The following is a 20,072-nucleotide window of genomic DNA, read 5'->3' as shown; positions in this document are numbered from 1 at the left end:
ATGCTGGTTTACTGAGTTTGTTGAACCAGTACTAAGTTTGTTCTGAGATGTGTTGAGTTGCAGTTTAATTTGAATCAAGTTGTAAATTAGAGCAGAATTACCATCTCCTGGAGCATCTCAGTAGCACATGGAATCTGATACCATTTGACAGTTTTCAATTAATTGAATAAAACTATAGTTTATTCAGGTGTGAAACTAGGGAAAAAACAGCAAAATAATTCTGCACATCTCAGAAATTAAGAAAATTGGTTGAAACTGATGAATCGTACTAGTGAAGGGAAACATAGGAGGACAGGATTTTCAGTGGTATGGGTGTTTCGTATATTCTGTTGACAATAGTAATCACATCATCATACTTATTAAAAAAAGTCTCAAGAAATAACTGTCTACTTTAAGCAAGCCTTAGTTGTAGTGAAAATTATAGGTAGTTTATTTATTTCAAATTCTTAGACCTTTTAAGTAAGCGTGTAGTTGTTGTATAACATCCTAAAATATCAAAAGCCTAGAAGTCTGCAGATGGTAACTGAGTATTATTTAGTTATTGTCTTTTCATTTCCCTTAGAACAGCATTATAAGTAGTCAATCAGTGTCTCCTAGTTAAATAAGCAGAACATGTGCCAGACAGATCCACAAGTATTCAGCCTTTTAAATTTTTTGTTCTTTAGCGATAATGCTGTTGAAATAAAATGTCACTGAGTAATGGTTTCCTGTTGCCACATAAATGCCATAGTAAAACCAATTATTTATTTTATAATTATCTGTTTTATGGAAAATAAATACTGGAGCAATCCCAAAATGTTTATTTCCAAAGTAGAAGACATTGATCCTGTGGCAGCCTTCCATTATGATGTATTTACTTCCATTATTATGCCAAATGATTGATGGGTTGCAAATTGAATCATTTTTTCCTATGGGAAAAATGCAGTTGAGTGATTTTCACATAACACTGGCTTCGTTGAATTCCTGTTGTCCTTCTCTGTGGCCAATTCAAACTGCCTTCCTTGTTTACAGAATGGATCAAAAAGCACTTGATTTCCTGTCTGTCTATGACGATTTCTCTTAATGTTTTGCAGAATTCTTTACATTCTTCATTCTTTCTCCATGCCTTCACATAGTATGTTGATGAGAAGAGTGGAGAAGTTCCTCTTTTGCTGTTAATCAACCCTTTATTTGAAATTCTACTTTTTAATCTTTCTACATAGTGGCAATGTCCTGGCAGTGTTATTATACAGGGCTCCCACAGAAAAATAACTTTCATCCCTTGTGGTTCTTCGGTTCCACAGATGAGGGCATGTAGGAGGACCACAAAAGAAAATGGAAGAACAAGGAAAGTTATCTATTAATGAAAAGCCTGAAAAAAGCTATAGTCAGGACACAGGCAGAAGCACCTGGTAAATGTTCCTATAAAATGACTGGAGCTGTAAAAATGCAAATATTAATTTCAGTTTTATGTGGTTTGAAAAGGTGTATAGTAATAGTACTCTGAATATATTACATGAACTTATAGAGAGATCTTTATATAATATTTTCCTGAAGAAAATTTTTGAAAAGTTTTTCAATGTGATCCAAAAACAGCACATACTTTTTTTTCTCTCTTACAACCGGAGAGTATGTAGAGGCAACTAAGTTACTTCTTCCAAATTGGGAGAGAATGGGGAAATAAAATATAAAATTCATGTCAGAATTTCACCAATTCAGACTTCTACTGACTTTCCAGTTGGATTCAACTTTTCTTCTGTTCTTTACTAGGGAAATATAGAAGACTATCTGGATTTTAGTTTTTCCAAGTTTCTATCTCTGACACTGGAAGTATTCTTACTGTGTTGAAGTTTTACATATCAGACACAGAGAAAAACACAGGATGCAGGATGGGAGAGAGAAGATGAACAGTACAAAGCCTTATACATTACAAATTTGCAAGGATAAATAAAGTCTTTTACATAGAACCATAGAATATCCCCAGCTGAAGAACCGTTTCCTAACGTCCAGCCTGAACCTCCCCTGTTGCAGCTTCATGCCACCATGCCAACATTTCCCAACATTACTTTTCTCTTCTGCCTGCTAGGTATCAAGAATTCTCTGCTCTGTTTAAAAAATAATAAATAAATAAAAAGAAAAATAATGTGTAGGAAATCTTTTATAAAACAATGAAAACTTCTAAAGGGCATTAGCTCTTCTTAATATACCAATGATATGGCAGTAATAGGAAGAAAGGCTGCATTTTTCAGCATCGCTGCTGTAGGTATGTGTTTTTAATTTCAGTCACAATTTCCTGCTGTTGCAAACATGCCATATAATCTACAGGGATCTGGGGAATTAATTAGGTACATTTCATTTCTCCTCTGACTAATCCCCTCAATTCTTTTAGTTTAGGGAGCTGAACACACCAATGACTGATAAGCCACCGGGGCCCTATTTACTTTACAGAAGGTTCTGCTTATCCCAGTGAGATGTTGGCTTGTGCTTAAATTTTCTTCACTTAGTCCTTGGGATTGTGGCATTTGAATGTGACCCTTGAAATAAAAAGTATTATTGCACTTGGAAAAAGCAAATGGGAGTAGATTAGTACAAAGAACAGCTATTGTAGTTTAACAATAAACCTTTTTTGTAGCTGAGTTATTTTCTGCTTAGAGTGCCTGAGAGAGGATATAAAACATCATTTAAGATAAGCAGTATGAACTGTGCCTATTTCAATTTAAAAAAATAATAATTACAATGAAATATCCTCACGTTTTCTGAGTGTTTTTTTTTTTTATTTGATTAAATTGACTTGTTTTCAGTCTGATTTTAAACTACCATTTAGTAGCTGATTATCACAAAATTGAAAAATAGTACATATCTAATGTTATTGATACTGTTGAGCCCGCACCTGGATGCGAGTTGTGTTGCAGCATCTCTCTCTTTCTTCTGAGCATACCAAAAAGGTCAGCAGCAGGCTCTCATTTGCTTCTGCTCAGTGAGTCCGTAAGGCAAAGAAAGAAAGAAAGATATTTTTGGATGGACACTAAGTGGAGGCAGTAGCAAATACTCATTTTATCAGGTTCCCCAGGGGCAGTTGGTTGCAAACTGAAGTTATTTGAGGGCTAGCTGGTTGAATAATCCCATTGTTTTTGCTGAGCGTTGACTTGCTGCATATGCATTTTAACCATTTCAGGACAGAAATTATCAGGGACTGTGTGTATAGAACCTGTAAATCACCTGAGCGTTTTTCAAAATTGTTTTTTAGTTTTTCTAGTTTTGAAGGGCTACAAAAGAAAGAAAATGGACAGAAAAAAAAAAAAACATTTTAATCTTTTGTTGATTTCTGATGATACAAACAAGCTCATAATGCATCCCGGCTTTTCTTTATTGTTCTGCAGCTGTAGGGTGACTATAGAACATAACAGAAAAAGGCCAAATCACCTTGCCAGTACAGACCCTCACGTCTTACCAACACAGGTTCCATATCCATCTCAGGTCAACTCAGTGGTGTCTTTCGTGGCCATTTATTTATTTGTTTCCTTTTTGCATCAATTACATTATTTATTAGGGCAGAATCCCATCTACATCAATGAAAATATATATTGACTCAAGATATGTGCCTTGTGTTTGGGAAAATGATGTTTGCAGTAATTTACCTAAGCCATTTTTTCCCAAGACTTTAACACTACAGTTGTGAAGTGCTGAGATACTCTTAACAGCTCCGGAATATTAATATACTGACTTTGATCATTACAATCAAAATGACATTTTTTTCTTCAAAAGCGTTAGCCTCAAATTAGCTTCTTAGAGAAGGCACACCTAAAAAAAATAAACAAATTTAAAAAAAATTGCAATTGTTATCTCTCTTTCTCTGATTTCTGGCATTATATGCCCAAAAGAGTTTGCCTGAAAAACGCACACTACCAATGCTGTATTTAGCAGTGTTTGTGGCCCTTTCAAAGCTTGTGTGGGGATTCTTTGCTGTAATTTGACCTTAATTCTTTGAAGCCAATTGACTGGCTCTCCAAACATGAAACAAAGGACCTGTACAGCATCTTTTCTCCATATTGATCTTTGATCCACAGAGCCCAGAAAAATGTTTTTATCTTGTGGCTCATTAATGTGGAAGACATTTAGACATTTATCTGGAGAGAGTAATGATGTCATCTGATGTGCTATAGAATCACCTGTTCGATTTTCCCCATTTAAAATAATAGCTTTTCATTGCCTTTTCTTACCTTGAATAAGGCTAGAGCTAATTATTATACCTTGCTAATTTCCTTTGTTTTATTAGTTAAGAAGAATACTTCAAGTGTGCAGTCTTTGTTAATGCTGTACCTAGATGATAGGCAATTGGAGAAGTGCTGATATTGAGGGACCAGCTAGCATTAGTAGGCTAAGATCCAAGCAATCTTGGTGTTTTATAGTGCTCTCTGTAACATAAAGTTCACTTAAATTCAAGTAAGCAGTTCAAGAACTGCAGCAAAGTACAAAACACATACTAGTTGGAGTCTTCTGAACCTCACAGCGCAGTGTTTGCGGTGCAGTCCAGGATTGCCAAGCACCCCTGGAAATCTCTGCTAATCACTCCAGTTGAAGTGCTATGGCTAAGAAGCAGGGGCATGCTCCTTATGCGAGCTGGCAAATGTATATAAGATATCAGTGGGAGGCAGTGGTGGTGGCGTGTTCACCGAGATGTACAGAAGAAACCACCTGTCTAATCTTCATGGAGTTCTGTCACCAAAGTTCCAAAATCTCCACTGAAAATTCTAGTCTTAATTTTTCCTCTTCTACCAAGAGGTTATGTTACACAGTAATGTACGCAGAGCTGAGTAAGGGATTTTCTTTCCCCCTTGCTAACCAAGATTATTGTTAGCATGTCATAAGGTATCTGACACAAGAACAAAAGAAAGCAAAGAAACTTTCAGCAGTGTTGTGACCATATTGATTACATGGAGCTTATCTTCCCTTTATGTTCTCTTGTGTGAAATAATGCTACTCTTTTTCATATTTGTTTGAGAAAGAGGGTTATTTAGCAGTTACAGTAGAAGCCTGACACAAAGAAAATATCCTCCTTTTAGCTGTAATTATTTGGTGCTATGAGGATAAAGCACGCTCTTCTAGAATGTTATTCTCATTTAATGCCGTATCAAAAAAAATCCACTCACTTTTGGAGAAAGAGTCTATTTTCAGTGTCTGTCTTTGTTTTTCAGACTGAAACACATGGATGCCCAGATAGCTAGCAGAATAGCTTCTCATCACTGATGTTTGTTTACTTAATTGTCAAAACAGGGTTTGTATATGAAAGTTTGATATTAAAGTTATTGATACCACTGCTGATTTTTTTTAGTTTTAATATTGAACGTGTTCTTTAGAAATCCTTCTCTATCAGTAAATCTGCTCACATAGAAGATTCATCCAACTTCCTTCCCTCCCTAGGGTTCATCATGAAAAATATTGTACAGTGCAGAAGCCCCAAACCCTGAGACCCCCAGTGTGAAGCAGTAATTTACAGTTTCAAGCTTTTGGTCTTCACAGCCAGATCTGATAAGTATTGGCTTAGGTTTAGACTTAGAAATGGGCTTTTAAACTCTGAATTGTGTGGCTAAAAACTGAACAAGGATTGTTGGCTTTTTAACTATTATAATAGTCATTCATGTTAGTTAAAAAAAAAAAACAAAACCAAGAAACAAACAAAAAAACATCATCTGAGTTTTTTAAAATTACATTTTGGAATTTCTTTTCAGGAGGAAGTTTGGATGTTTCCTGTCCAACACTATACAAGCATTTTGTAATTTCTTACTTGATCTTGGAGTGGGATTTCTGGAATCTTATTCTGAAAAACTGAAATAAACAGGGGTGATGAAACTACCCTTGTTCTCACTAGCTTCACCTGTGCAAGGAGATACATTCTGTATCATAACTTTTAAAATCAGATTGAAACTCAAAAATCAAGTGTAAATAAGTTGATTCAGTGATCAAGGTGAGGTTAATGGGGCCCTTGGAAATAAGCAATTGACTTCACTAAACTCTCATATGAAGGTGAGGGTTAGGGCTGGTGAGAAAACGCTATATCCTCTCTCAATCTCTGTACAGTGTACAGTGCCAGCAGTAAATTGTGTCTCTATCATTAGTAACAGGCTTTCTGGTGAAATGCACATCTGTGTGTACTTCTGTGGTACGACTTAAGTAGTCAGTCACAACAACTTTATTGTTTTCAGATTTTGACTTTTTTTTCATCTTTAAGTTTTTAATAATAAAAGATTTTACGCTTCCTAGTTTAAAATCCCAGATTACAAACAACACAATCTTGAAACGCAATTTGAAGAGTAGTATGGATCATTAAATCCACTAGAAGTGTCTGATATTTGCCAACTGAAATATGAGAAACTTAAAATATCTATACATCTAATTCTTCAGTCTGTAATAAAAGTAACAACCTCATCATGAAGCATTTCCTAAAGATTAATGAACAAATGAAGTTAATGATCCTAGACTATATTTTGGGACATCAGTTTCTCCCAAGTGGTCATTAATCCCCAGGAAGCCTTGTGCCTGAGTCGTCATTGCTTAAATAGACCATTAGGATATTGCATGTTGATTGCAATGTTACAAAAGGGAGATGATAAGCCAATGACTGAACAGCTATGAAAGAGTAAAGCGATCCCAATATATGCAATGTTTTTAACCACAGCAGTTGAGAAATAATGTTTCATTCCAATTTCAACCTGTATTTCTGAGTGAACAATAAAGAAAAGAGGCTGAACAAAGCAAGGAATACAAAAGACTAGACTTCTTCATCATAACTCAAAATAGATTTGGGATAATTAGTGTGTCTTTTATTCCAATCATAAAATAGATCCTGTAATGATTTTTTGAGATGGTCTTATAATTCTGTTGTGACATTTATCAGATTTATGCCCTGCATAATCAAAAGTGATTTCAGAAGATACATTTAAAAAAAAAAAAAAAAAAAAAATGGGGGCAAAATACATAGAATCACAGAATTGTAGGGGTTGGAAGGGACCTTGAAAGATCATCGGGTCCAACCCTCCTGCCAAAGCAGGTTCCTCAGAGCAGCCTGCCCAGGTAGGCATCCAGACAGGCCTTGAATATCTCCAGAGAAGGAGACTCCACAACCTCCCTAGGCAGCCTGTACCAGTGCTCTGTCACCCTCACCATGAAGAAGTTCTTTTGCATGTTGGTGTGGAACTTCCTGTGCTCCATCTTGTGACCACTGCCCCTTGTCCCGTCCCCACAAACCACTGAAAAGAGGTTGGCCAAATCCCTCTGTCTCCCACACCTCAGGTATTTATACACATTGATGAGATCCCCTCTCAGTCTTCTTTTCTCCAGGCTGAACAGACCCAGGTCTCTCAGCCTTTCCTCATAACGAAGATGCTCCAGGCCCTGTATCATCTTTGTGGCCCTCCGCTGGTCTCTTTCCAGGAGATCCCTGTCTTTTTTGTACTGGGGAGCCCAGAACTGGACACAGTACTCCAGGTGAGGCCTGACCAGGGCAGAGTAGAGGGGGAGGATCACCTCCCTTGACCTGCTGGCCACGCTCCTTTTAATGCACGCCAGGATCCCATGGGCCCTCTTGGCCACCAGGGCACACTGCTGGCTCATGGTCAAGCTGTCGTCCACCAGGACCCCCAGGTCCTTCTCCTCAGAGCTCCTCTCCAGCAGGTCATCCCCCAGCCTGTACTAATACATGTGGTTGTTCCTTCCCAGGTGCAGGACTCTACACTTGCTCTTGTTAAACCTCATTTGGTTTCTTCCTGCCCATCTCTCCAGCCGGTCCAGGTCTTGCTGAATGGCAGCGCAGCCTTCTGGCATGTCAGCCACTCCTCCCAGCTTTGTGTCGTGGGTGTACTTGCTGAGGGCAGACACTATTCCCTCATCAAGGTCGTCGATGAAGATGTCGAACAAGACCGGACCCAGCACCGACCCCTGGGGAACACCGCTAGTCACAAGTCTCCAGCCGGACTCTGTGCTGCCGATCACCACCCTCTGAGCTCGGCCAGTCAGCCAGTTCTCAGACCACCTAACTGTCCACTCCTCTATTCCACGCTTTCTCAGCTTTGCTAGCAGGATGTCATGGGAGACAGTATCAAAAGCCCCCATCTACCCAGCTGGTGATGCCATCATAGAAGGCAACAAGGTTGGTCGAGCACAACTTCCCCTTCGTGATTCCATGCTGACTACTCCTCATAACCTTCTTCTCTTCCAATTGCTTGGAGATGGCATCCAGAACAAGCTGTTCCAACACCTTTCAAGGGACAGAGTTGACAAAAAGTATTGGAGTTCCATCAGATGTGAGTTGAACTTCACAGCTGAGGTTTTTGAATGTCTTCCAAGAGGGTGTCACCTGCATGAACAAGAGCAGAAAACCCAGAACTTATTTCTTCTTTAAAAATAAATACATAAACAATGAAACACTTTGATGCAGAAGTCTTTTCCTGAGCAAGCAGTACAAACTTTACTGCCTTTAATTTTCATATAGCTGTATAAGCTAGGCAGGAGTTCATTGTTTCATTGTGTTGTTACCTGCCTAGACATGTTTTTCATCCCTAAATGTGTTATTTTTATAGAAAGACTTCTGGAAGCATAGGTGATTTAACAGTTGAAAGACACAATGGTAAGCTCTTGGTTAGTTCATGGCTAAAGTATGTCTCTATCCAGCTTGTGCGCAGTATAAGTTAAGTTTGGAAGGTGGCTCATGCAGAAGTATGCGTGTTAATCAAGATGTTGCTGGAAGTGGATAAATCTTCAGCTCAGTTTCAAGTAAGGAGGGCTATATAAGCAGTTAGGTAAAGGCAGTTGCTGGCAAGAGAATAATGAATCTACATATAAACTGTTAATCAGATAGCATGAACCCAGGGGTGTTTCTAAATCAAAAAAGCTCGAAGGGCAGATAGGAAGACTGCGATCACATCTTAGCTTTAAATGAGAAAAAAAAAAAAAAAAAAAAAAAAAAAGCTTATGGCTTATTCTGTCTTCACTATAACTTCAGGTCTGTGGAGCTCCTGATTAGGTAGGCCAAAATATTTTGAGTTTGATCTGAATGCATCAAGAGATTTCAAAGGCACCTAAGAATCCTTAAATATTATGTAAATGGTGCCTACCATCTTTGTAGTAGGGTTGTGAGAATAAGAAAAACTGTTTTGTCGAATCTAGTACATTGCCAACAGAAGCTAAAGCTTAACCCCCAAAAGAGTCTTCCTGCCTCCTCACTAGAAAATTCAAATTTTCCTTAACTTTTGAAGTTATGCTTTCTTTTTTTTTTTTTTTTTTCCTCAAAGAGATATGTATTTCAGACTGAACAGGTGAACAGTTCTGGTTTTTATAGGCTTATTTTTATTATTTGAAAGTTTTAATCGTCACCTAATTTGATGTGCTTAAACATAAATTTAAAAACATTTTCATCAGGGTTTACATTTCTTATAAAATATCTTACCCAGCTCTACTTCATATTACAATCAGCTTAACAGTATTTAATCTCTGCTCTGTAGTTTGACCATCTGTTCATTTTGGAGAGTATTTCATATGTATCTCACAAAGGTATTGTGAAGCCTGTTTCATCCAGTTCTTACAACAGGTCCTTGGGGCCAAGGAGCCAGAATCAAGGAAGTCTATATAACAATGGAAATGTTTTTTTCCTCTTTAACAATAAGAAAGTTATATTTACATATGGAAAAGCATAGTATAGGATATCAGAGTGGTCAGTTCTACCAGTTTTGAGAAAAAGTGCACTGCATTGTGTAGTAGTGGCTTCTGTGAACTTGTAAACACACTCTAGCAGCGATCTACCTCTGCTATCAGCACTTTGATGGGATTCCCTGTCATGAAGTTACGTGATTCCTCCAAAATAATCATTCGCTTCCATTTTTTCATGGCAGGTTCCCGTTTTATTAGCATGACATCTTGTTTCCCCCCGTTTCTCTAACTTGGCATCCCGTTTCTCTGTAGACCACCCTTGAAGGTAACTGTTGGGTTTTGTTTCTCAACGTATAAGAGCAAAGTTCCTTCACATGCAGATTAGCATTTGTCAAAGACATAGGATAGTAATAAGGTCTTTCAGGTATGGTCCAAAATAGTCCTGATACTTTCCTGTTCACATACCCATTCTTTTTTTTATTGTTCCCAGACTCAGCATTACGTCAGTACTGTGAATTCTTGAAGAATAGCCACTGTAGCTACACTTACTTTAATTGGTTTTTCAAAGATTAAGGTTGAGGTTCATATAAAATATTAAAAGAAAATATTTTTTCTCTACCATTTTGAATTGGCAGCGTTTCTTGTGAAGGTTTGAAATTCTAGCGTCACAGAAAAAAACAAGTTGCAGAGGACCACCAGAGACATCTGTCTAGTCCAACCTTGTGTTCAAAGCAGGGTCAGTTTCTAGGTGTGTGGAGCCCTTTCCAGTTGAATTCTGAGGCTCTTCAAAGTTGGAGACTCTGAACAATCTGTGCAAGTGCTTAGTCATCCTCATTACATTTTTTTCCCCTAATATCCTCTTTTAGTTTTCTTTCTTGGCTGTAAGATGACCTTTGCCCCTTGTCCTTTTCCTGTGTACCTGCACATCTGTGAACTGAATGAACCTGGCTCCCTCATACAGCCAGCTTGTTCGCCTTTCTCTGAGCTTGGGCTTCTCAGTTTTTCTCTTCTACTAGGGGACTCAAAACAGGACACAGTACTCTAGGTGTGGCCTTCGGACACATGCTCAGAAGAGGGGAAGTCGCTTCCTTCAACCCTCTAAAGTTCTTGATTTTAGTGAGTAAGGCTTTAGAGCCTTTTTTTTTTTTTTTTTTTTATTTCCTTTTTATAAACTGTTACCTCACCTGCTGCATTTCTGGTACTGAGTTCAATAGATATAAATAAATGTACAGACACATAAGCAATTAAATTTGAGCAATATACTGGCTTTCTGGATAAAAAATGCAATGTAATTAAGCAAAAGAAAAAAAAAAGATAACAGGATTTTTTTTTCATTATCAATATGGAAATTTCATTTTCTGTCATTTAGAATTCTCCTTCCCTAGACTAAAACAATACAGACGGAGGATAATGCAAGAAGCAAGATATCTCTTAAATTTATTGAAAGTTATACATTTGTCATTTTGATAGAAAACATTTTTCTCAAACCAATCGTTTATCATTGATTTCCTTGTAAATACTATACTTGAATTACCCCTTCTGCAGTAATATATTGGAAGAATCTTAAATTTGTTCAATATCTCAGATCTGCTTAGCGTAACAGCAGCAAGTCTAGCCCATCTACACTATATTTTAGCTATTGATTTCTTTTGAAACTCAACGATATTCTGAATTTGTTTTGCATTTAAAAAGCAGCTCAGAGATTCACAGCAATGCTTGCAATTGCTATGTTTAGATTAATTTTGACTTTACTGTATGCTTTTTTGTGACAAGGTGATTACCAAGCTGTTGGATTTAAAATTAATTGATATAGTACTTTGACACAGTGTATCACAAAGTCTGAAGTTTGTAGGAGTTGAGAAAGGATAGACACTATGAAGTATTCTAGCTACATATGGTAAATTCAAGCTAACTGTTACTGACAGCAACATGTATTTAATGTATTAATCAGAGATCATAGAATCATAGAATGGTTTGGGTTGAAAAGGACCTTAAGATCATCTAATTCCAACCCCCTGCCATTGTCCTACCCCTTATCCATAAATGGAATCCAGAATTCAGGGTCAGACAGACTACGGTTCTGATTCTAGCAAGCAACCATACCAATATCCTATTGTAGAAACTGTTACTAGAAGTAAGGTATATTTTTCTCAGAATTGCTACTGCAGTAGTTTTCAGATGAGGTTCTGCCTGTGTCGGCCTTTTGGTTAATTCTTCTTTATTTTATTTCTTCATGATGATCCCTTTTTTCCAGTGGCTCATTTTTTCACATTTTCAGTGCTGATAGAAGACTGCAGCATGCTTGAAAATAAATAAAGACATTTCAAATTATGTTTACTACATAATATAATATGTGGTGTCATGATATAGGTTTCATTTAACGTATCTTACACAATTACTCAGTAGAGAGTAGGGTTAAACTGTTAATTCAGAGGAGCTATCATCATGGCTGGGGTATACTTACTTTATAGCTAGTCTTATATATGCCAGCTAGAATACTAGATCTGGAAGTGTGGCCCATTTTTCTGTTTCCAAATGACTTGACTTAAGACCCTTACAGGACTCTTCTGCCTGATTTCTCCATCAGTTAATGCTAGTATTTTGATTTTCTGATGTGTTTATATGTGAAGAACAAATTTGTTCAAGTGTTTCCATAGAATCTGGATGAAAGTCAGAAATAAATAGTAATTAGTAGTCCTGTGGTTGGAAGCTTATCTTATTAGCAAGCATAAAATAACTTAAAGGCTGTAAGTACAAAAGTTATCAATGCATTAAAAAGATATCTCTAGAGCAAGTTGTTATATTCAGTTCTTACCCTTGCAGGATTAAATCTGTTAAAAAGTTAAATGCAGTGATGGAATGAAGAAAGAGAGTACACCCGAAGCAATTTAATAAAGGGAATATGAGGTCCACTTGCAATGGAGGCAAGATCAAATGGGCAGAGCTTTTCTTAGCTGATACTCCCATTGATTTATGTGGATCCCTGAGGAAACAAGATTTTGCTCAAAATATAATCAAGTTGGTGGTAAGGAAACCCTAGGTCTTATTTACCACTTGCATCCTAATAATGTTGATTTAAATTTCTGTACTGCATATTTCCAACTGGCTATTGATACTTCAGTGTTTTTCACTCTGTATGGATTAAAAATAAGTACATTCAGGATATGAAAAATATCTGACTAGGAATTTTTAGTTTTGCTTTGCAGAGTTGGTTATTTGCTTCCCTTCGAGATGATGAATTTATGCCAATACTCTACGGAGTTCTCTAGCAGGTGAGAGTAGCCTTCCTTACATTGCAGATAGCTGAAGAAATAACACAGAGTAATGTATTTTTGAATTGCTTAGTCACCTTGCAAAGAAAAATTAAGAAATAACTAACACTAGTTTCTTAACAATAAGTTAACAAGTTGATGATTATTCACATCATATTTAAATGAAAAAGGACCAGCTATTCTACAAACTTGCAGAGGGTCAGAATTGACTCTTAATGATGGGATGGACAGCAGAAAAGATCAGTGGATGCTGAACTTTGTTCATCCACTTCCAACTGGCAGATTCCCTTTAGACATTCTATAGCAATGTGTATGTATCTCAACTGGCATGTTAAAACTGACATAAAAAAAAAAAGAATGTTGGTATTGAAAGGTCAGCATCATAATGAACTTCCAGTTCTGTTTTCATTTTATATTTATTGTTACTGCATAAATCTTGTTCCATTCCTTTTTATTAGTTTAATGCTTTCCACATTTCCATTTCCATTAAAACCACATTCAGAGCTATTAGTGGATTGTTATTACCCAGTACTGTATCAATTAATGGAGCCAACATGAAAAGAGGAGGATGTAAATCAATCCTCCATGTGAGACAGTGGCCATACAGACTGATTTTCCTATTCCCTACAGCCTTTGCAGAGGAGTGATTTCTAATTATAAGGTGAAGTGGTTGAGACAAATAAAATACATATTCACAGCAGAATGTATCAGCTTCAGAAAAGGACCAATCCACATTTACTTTGTCGTAATGGAAGTTGAATTGGATTCATTTGATGCATTTTGGTGATTGATTGATTTATTTTTTAATGTAAGAATTTCACTATCTATTTGCTTTTCTGGAATATATATATGTGTGTGTGTATATATACATATATATAAAGAAAAAGCAACACCAAACCCCCTGTGGGCAGACTTTATCTGATAATTTGCGGATATTCTTCATAGCTTTTTACTTCTTACATCCCCAGACTGATAGGGCTGCTGACCAAGTATTGAATACTTCTAGCTAGTTTGAAGTCAATTTATTATCTTAGAATACTAGACATAGCTTTAAAGGATTAGGCAGGATAGCTAATGAATATGGACCATGATAATTCAGTAAGAGTTGCTGTTCATGTTACTTAAATATATGTGTACAGCTTGTTTCAAATCTGAGTAAACAAATAGTTGGACTACGTGTATGTGCATTTTACAAATTGTGGTGAGGAGAGTGTAATTCAGAATGCCTCTCCTAAGGAGTTATTTTACAGGTATTTTATCATTATTAATATGCAGCATACCCAGCTAATGAGCTTGTGAGGTTTTCAAGAATCCTTTGACCATGAAGTTGACAGTAAGTTCATTGTCTTGCTTCATAGAGTTGTCATAAAAATTACCATGAGGCATCTACTGACATGTAGGACTGAATTTCACTCACAAGGACTAAAGACCAGTATCGTGCTGCTCCACATGCTGTTAGAGAGCCTTCACCTGGCAACTGTGTTTGTGTCCTGCATGTTCTGGTGTACTATGTGATGTTCTGGTATGTAATAGGGCAAGAAAGAGGCTCATGCCACGTGCATACATACATATGATGGATGTATCTACAGAAACAATATGCCAGTATCCACCTTTATTTTGCTGCACATCCCTTCGTACAGAGAGTAGCTATGAGGCCTACATGAGGGCAGTTGTGTGCTGAATGTGAGATATGGTCTCATGTCTACCAGGAACTGAACTGAAGCTGTTTAACTTCAGACATTTCAAAATCACCTAATGATTTTATTTTACTACACAAAAAGCTGACTTCCAGTTTAGGCCACAGAGCTAACTCAGCATTTTAAATTTAACTACTTCTTTTTTTTTTTTTTCTACATCTTTCACGTGGGGGTGAGAGGGCAGAGACTTGACTCATTGAGTTGCACTGGCAGTTTCCAGATTTCTGTCAAGCCATCATAGAAAATACACAAAGAATTTTGATTAAATAAATGTGTACTTGTGACAGCATAAACAACACATGGAGGAAACAATAAAAATTCCTCCTGCTCATTATACCTTTCCTCATGCAAACAGAGAGTATTTGTAATGAATTTCCTGGAATTCCTTCAATATAACGAGGAGAGGAATCAGTTGATAGGAGCTCAGTGTCTGTTAATATTATAATTTAGCGTAGGATATATTCTAGCTATAATGTTAGGAGCGATCCACATCACTGTTCAGAAACAGTCAGCTGACATTCTTCATAAGAAAAATTTATAAATAAAGAGCTTTTTTTTTTTTTAATGTTTGTGCTTTCTGTCTTTTGCTGTAAGGGTAAATTTTTCTCTGTTAAGACTGTTATCTAATTCTTTCTTTACTTAAGGTCATGCTTGTTATTTTCTACTGTTATCTTTCAGCATAAAAGTAAGGAGGTAGCACATTTTCATTAATGATTTTGCTATATTTATTCTTTCTTCTTGTATCTAAACATCAATTCCTTGCATTTTAAGGAAAAGAATTCATTATTTTTTTCCACTAATTTGTTACTTTACAAGCCTTAAGGCATCAGATTTTACAGTGACAAACAAAACACCCACTCCAAAACACCCACAGTGTGCTAATTAAAGAGTCTTCTGGGGAGGTAAAGGATTACTTCTAGGTTTCAATTGATTTCATCTTGGATGGTCCACAAGTATGAATACTTGAAATCTTTCATGCATTGCACATGCATGCAAGCAGCTTGGCAGTTACATAGAGCATGGACTGGGTAAAACAAAGGGAACGTGTTGTTTAGCATTTTTTGTTAAATCTATTTTTTCTAAGAAAAAAACATATACATACAGATACTTTTCTAACCTGGCCATAGGTCTCTGTGTATAGATGAAGACATGGCAGATCTAGTATTACCAGTAGTTAATTCCAAGCATGAATAACTTGGTTAGTGCAGGGTCAATGCAAGACTGAAAGATAACGCACAAAGTAAAAAGATAATTATTAATTGTCTTTCTGGAGTATAGAATGTAGATGGTAAATGCATTGACAAAAGAATCCTGCAAGAACCAGCAGAATTGAATTAAAGGCTGACACGGATTTAGATTTTCATATGTCTTGTCTTTTCAGCTGAAGGATGTATAGAAATCTGAACTGATCCTGATTTTCAGTATTCCATTTTCTTCCAAATTTCTGTTGTGACTGAAACACAATTTCTATGATGCATCTCATGCTGTAGGTAAGTGAGGACAGAAGTACAGTTGTCTTGTAAATCATTGCTTATATTTTAGGTGTGAGCTCAAATGTCTCCCTGATATCCTGGCCATTATTTACCTAGAACTGGCATGTTACAATCTGGGGTAGCCTAAATCTCTGCCTGCCACACTGTCTCACCCCCTCCCACGGTGGGATCCTAACGGAAAAATTGGTTCTGTAAGCGAGAGACCTAGCAGGGAGACGAAGAACAAACTACACTATAAAGAAGATTAAAGATCTTCATTGGAAGACTGATGTCTGAAAAACAGGTCTGAACCTATTGGATCGCTTTATTTAAGCACTGAACTGTGATAATTAGACTTACGGGAAAAGAGCATTCATATTTTAAAAGACTGAATTGCTGACTCTACTTTTCCTTCTGCCTATGCACTGCTGAGTTCCTTCCCTGATAGAGCAATGTGTCTGATCTCATTCAGTGATTATCCGCTCATATAATTTCAAGGCAAATAGCAATGAAGCACAGACTAGGTGAAGGTTCTCCATTTTGCACATTGTCTTCCAGGAAAAGAGCTTTGTAAAACATGACATGATGGCAGCAACCTCTGAATGAAACATGTAGTATTAACAAATCAGGGAACAAGTTGGTAAATGGTGTATTTGAGCAGTGTCCAGAACTGTGTTGTATCAGTGCTTAGGGCAGGGAATGAATTGGAACATGGGCTTTTGTTGCATCTTTCCTCTGTTTTTTTCTCTAGCAGTTATTTTCATCTGGCCCAGATTGTTTTAATGATGCTTAGCTCAGTTTACAAGAACAAATTATTGTCAACCAACCCAAGTAGCTTGTTACTAGGATTTTCTTAGAATTATTTCTGTCTTAGCAGAAGGACTTTGGGACCTGGTACCTGCTTTGACAGATCATAAATACTACATAGCACATGCAGGGCTTCTCTTAAAAATGCCAGGCATGTACAGGCTCCCTAAATAAGTCTGTATTTAATATTGTTTACTGCTCCCCACAGTCCGGCCTAGACATGACGAGAGAGAGCACCCAGTATGCCAGAGCCCAGCCTTGTTGCAGAAGAGGAGGGCCCATTTATCTTTCTGTTTCCAAAGCAGAACAACAGGACATTATTTGCACTTTGTTTCTGAGGAGAAGATAGTAGATCAACCTGTAACATCAGATGGTTAAATATCTTCCCTAAACATAGTATTCCCCACATACCTCAGTACAAAATATTTGCTAAATCACAACCTGTGGAGGCATTCCCAGCCTAATTAATCGGAGCTATGGAAACATTTAATTTTGATCTGCCTTGCAGGACAAGAATCTCACACTAATAAATGTAAGTTATATTGCTGTGAAGAAACTCCCCTGTAGGTGGAACTTTAGGCTGCAAAAGGGAATATTCTGTCTGCAAGATTTCAAAGGGGTGGGGGAGAGAACACCTTTGATTTAGACTTTGGGGAATTTTCCATATTTTTAAATATTTGTTCTTCCTAAAAGAAATACTGCACTTAAAAATGGTGTTTAATTACAGGTGATGCAGGGCTGATGGATTGCCTGTAGATGTAGCAGTTTAACTGTAGGTAACTGAAGTGGGGCTGAAATTCAGCGCTGGTTCTCAGTTTGGGGGGGGGGGGGGGGGGAGGGGGGTCTCTATATGTGTGTGCACATTTGGGATCTAGAAATGGCCTGTTTATTGTTAGTTTGCCCCAGTTTTCTGTAATTCCTTAATTCTTTGTGACTGAGAAAGAGATGACGATGAGAAATTACAAGTTTTTGCCCATTAATGTTCAAGTGAATTAGTTGGGAGTGGAGGGCCGATAAGCACAGAGCTGGGCAAGGACAGGTATTTAATATGCAGGTTGCTCACTTTTCACCAGTTCACAGCTTAAGTACCTCTCAGAACACTCTTGTTCTGAAACTAGGTGCTAGAATAGGACAAGAACATAAGAAGGGGAAGAAGTAAGGGCTTATTACTGACACGATGTGAAAAGGGCAAGAACGGTTTGCTGCAGGAAGTATTCTTGCTCAGTCCTCACTGTGACACCCTTTGGACCTTGTAATAGTGTGGGAGATTCTACTGTGTTCTCTTCGGCCGCTTTCAGCATGCATTACGTCCTCACAGAACGTCTGGCTGTGATTATCCATGTGCCCAGGCCATACCTGCAGATGAAACAGCTTGATGTGCAGAGAGCTTGTTAGGCTTGGGTTTCTGCACAGAGCTGAGCAGTGTAGCGTAATGCAGTTGTAAAATGTGTGCCCTCTGAAGATTTGCTCTTTTGTATGAGGAAATGCCTTATAGGAAAAGTTATTTTTGTAACACTTGTGATGTATGTTTTTCAGTATCAAGACAATCTTGATAAGTATCAAAAAAGTCTTTCTTGAGAAAAGTTAAAAGACTTTAAATAATTCTTTGAATTACAGTAATTTAAACCCCTCATCATGTAACAAGCATTTCTGAGAAACCACAAAGAGACCCGCTGCTAATGAACAACAGTGGGCAAGCAGGATTAAAGAATTTGACATGTGACAGAGCTCCAAATTTGGTCCTCTTAAATGCGTGGCCTTTTTTTGGGTTGTGCCTCTTTCAAACTGCATGAGAGACCAGTGCTTTTGTCTCAACCTTTCTAATCCTTCCAAAACCATGCTACACTGCTTGTATCATTTTGCCACTTAACTTGATATAGATTTGTACAATTTACTTGGGCATAAAACAGCACAATAGGCCTGTCTTTAGAGAATGATGGCTGTGCCAGAACCCTTGTCCAATTAAGTGAAAGAGTTTTTAAACAAGGTAGTAAAATGCACAAAGCCAACCTTTTTTACTGTATAGATTTTGTGGGGATTATCTTGACAGATTTCTATATGTGGAATTCTTTCTCTGTGGAAATTGTAAAGACTGCTTTTCTAATATGATATAACAGACAAAGCAATGAAAGGCAATTGCTTCTGAGACATATAAACATGTCTGAGCTTTCCCTTGGTAATGCACTTTATTAGGAGGAGCACCTGTTTTACCTGAATTGCCAAGTATTGATTGTGTTACAGTACTTTGGCTGTGTGGCTGGTCATATTGCTGTATTAGAACGTAGCAAACTTGGTCCAACTGCAGACAGTAGTCGGGCAGTTTCTGTGTGAGGAGGTTTAATGGGCCTCTTTCATACCGTACACTCAGACTTTTACAAATGTACAGCATTGGGGATTTTTTAAAGTCTTTTAACTGTATTGGTCAACATGAACAGGTCATGCTCTCGCCATTTTCTTCTCCCATTCTGCATGTCCTTAAAACCAGTATATACTTTTCATGGGATTTCAGGGGGAAGAATCATTCAAAGATGTGTTTACGTGTAGATTGTGCATCTCTCCATCTTCAGTGTTAGCTTTTAGAAATGAACTAGCCATATATTTTTCCAGTGGCCAATAACATCAGTGTTATTCATGTGGCTGACGCTGTCCTGACAAGAATGAAATAGCATTTTTATGAAAATAAAAGCCACATTTGTCTGGAGAGACAAGTTGGTGGCTACTCCACAGGTCTGTCTTTTGTGTAAGGGCATGGAAGCAGTTATGAAAGATGCAGTGGAATTTAGTAGCTTCACTCAATCTGATCCAAAAGGAGATTTGCCGTTTTCTTTCGCTTCACTGTGTTTATCTTGTTACATTTCTCAGCATTTTCAAAACTACTTGACTGACCATCTTATAGTCAGTCAAACAAAATACATTCCAAAGGTCCTTGAGACTTTGAGAGCACCTGTGGATGTTTTCAACAATATTTAGTTGAAGGTAGCAAAACTGATTCAATAAGGTTGAAAATTTCTAGTTCTGTTTGTGTGTTTACGCATGTTCAATACTTTTCCTTCTCACAGAGGCATTTTTTCAGCAGATGTTTATTAGTTCACACAGGAATTGGCTTGTCATTAATGCAGTGCTCCACAGTATGCTCTACTAATTGAATAAATCACTAAAACGGGCACCAAGAAAAAACGTTAAGCTTAAACCATAGGGGGCAA

The 20,072-nt window shown here is 37.4% G+C and overlaps 1 long non-coding RNA gene across 2 annotated transcripts in view; it reads left to right on the top strand.

The window, feature by feature from the left end:
• The window catches only part of LOC106019904 (uncharacterized), a 145,404-nt gene that overhangs the window by 8,846 nt on the left and 116,486 nt on the right, over positions 1-20,072 (top strand). Inside the window, exon 3 of one of the 2 annotated variants that reach the window (XR_001195123.3) lies at positions 5,175-5,294. The exons of the other annotated variant lie outside the window; for it this stretch is intronic. This is a non-coding gene — a long non-coding RNA (uncharacterized lncRNA). Of the gene's footprint in view, positions 1-5,174; positions 5,295-20,072 lie in introns of those variants that run through there. 2 annotated transcript variants of the gene reach the window in all.

This window comes from Anas platyrhynchos, chromosome 14 (assembly GCF_047663525.1).
Source record: "Anas platyrhynchos isolate ZD024472 breed Pekin duck chromosome 14, IASCAAS_PekinDuck_T2T, whole genome shotgun sequence".
Classification (NCBI taxonomy): domain Eukaryota; kingdom Metazoa; phylum Chordata; class Aves; order Anseriformes; family Anatidae; genus Anas; species Anas platyrhynchos.
Note: the sequence above shows the minus strand (reverse complement) of the source record. Positions and strands in the feature narration are given on the sequence as shown.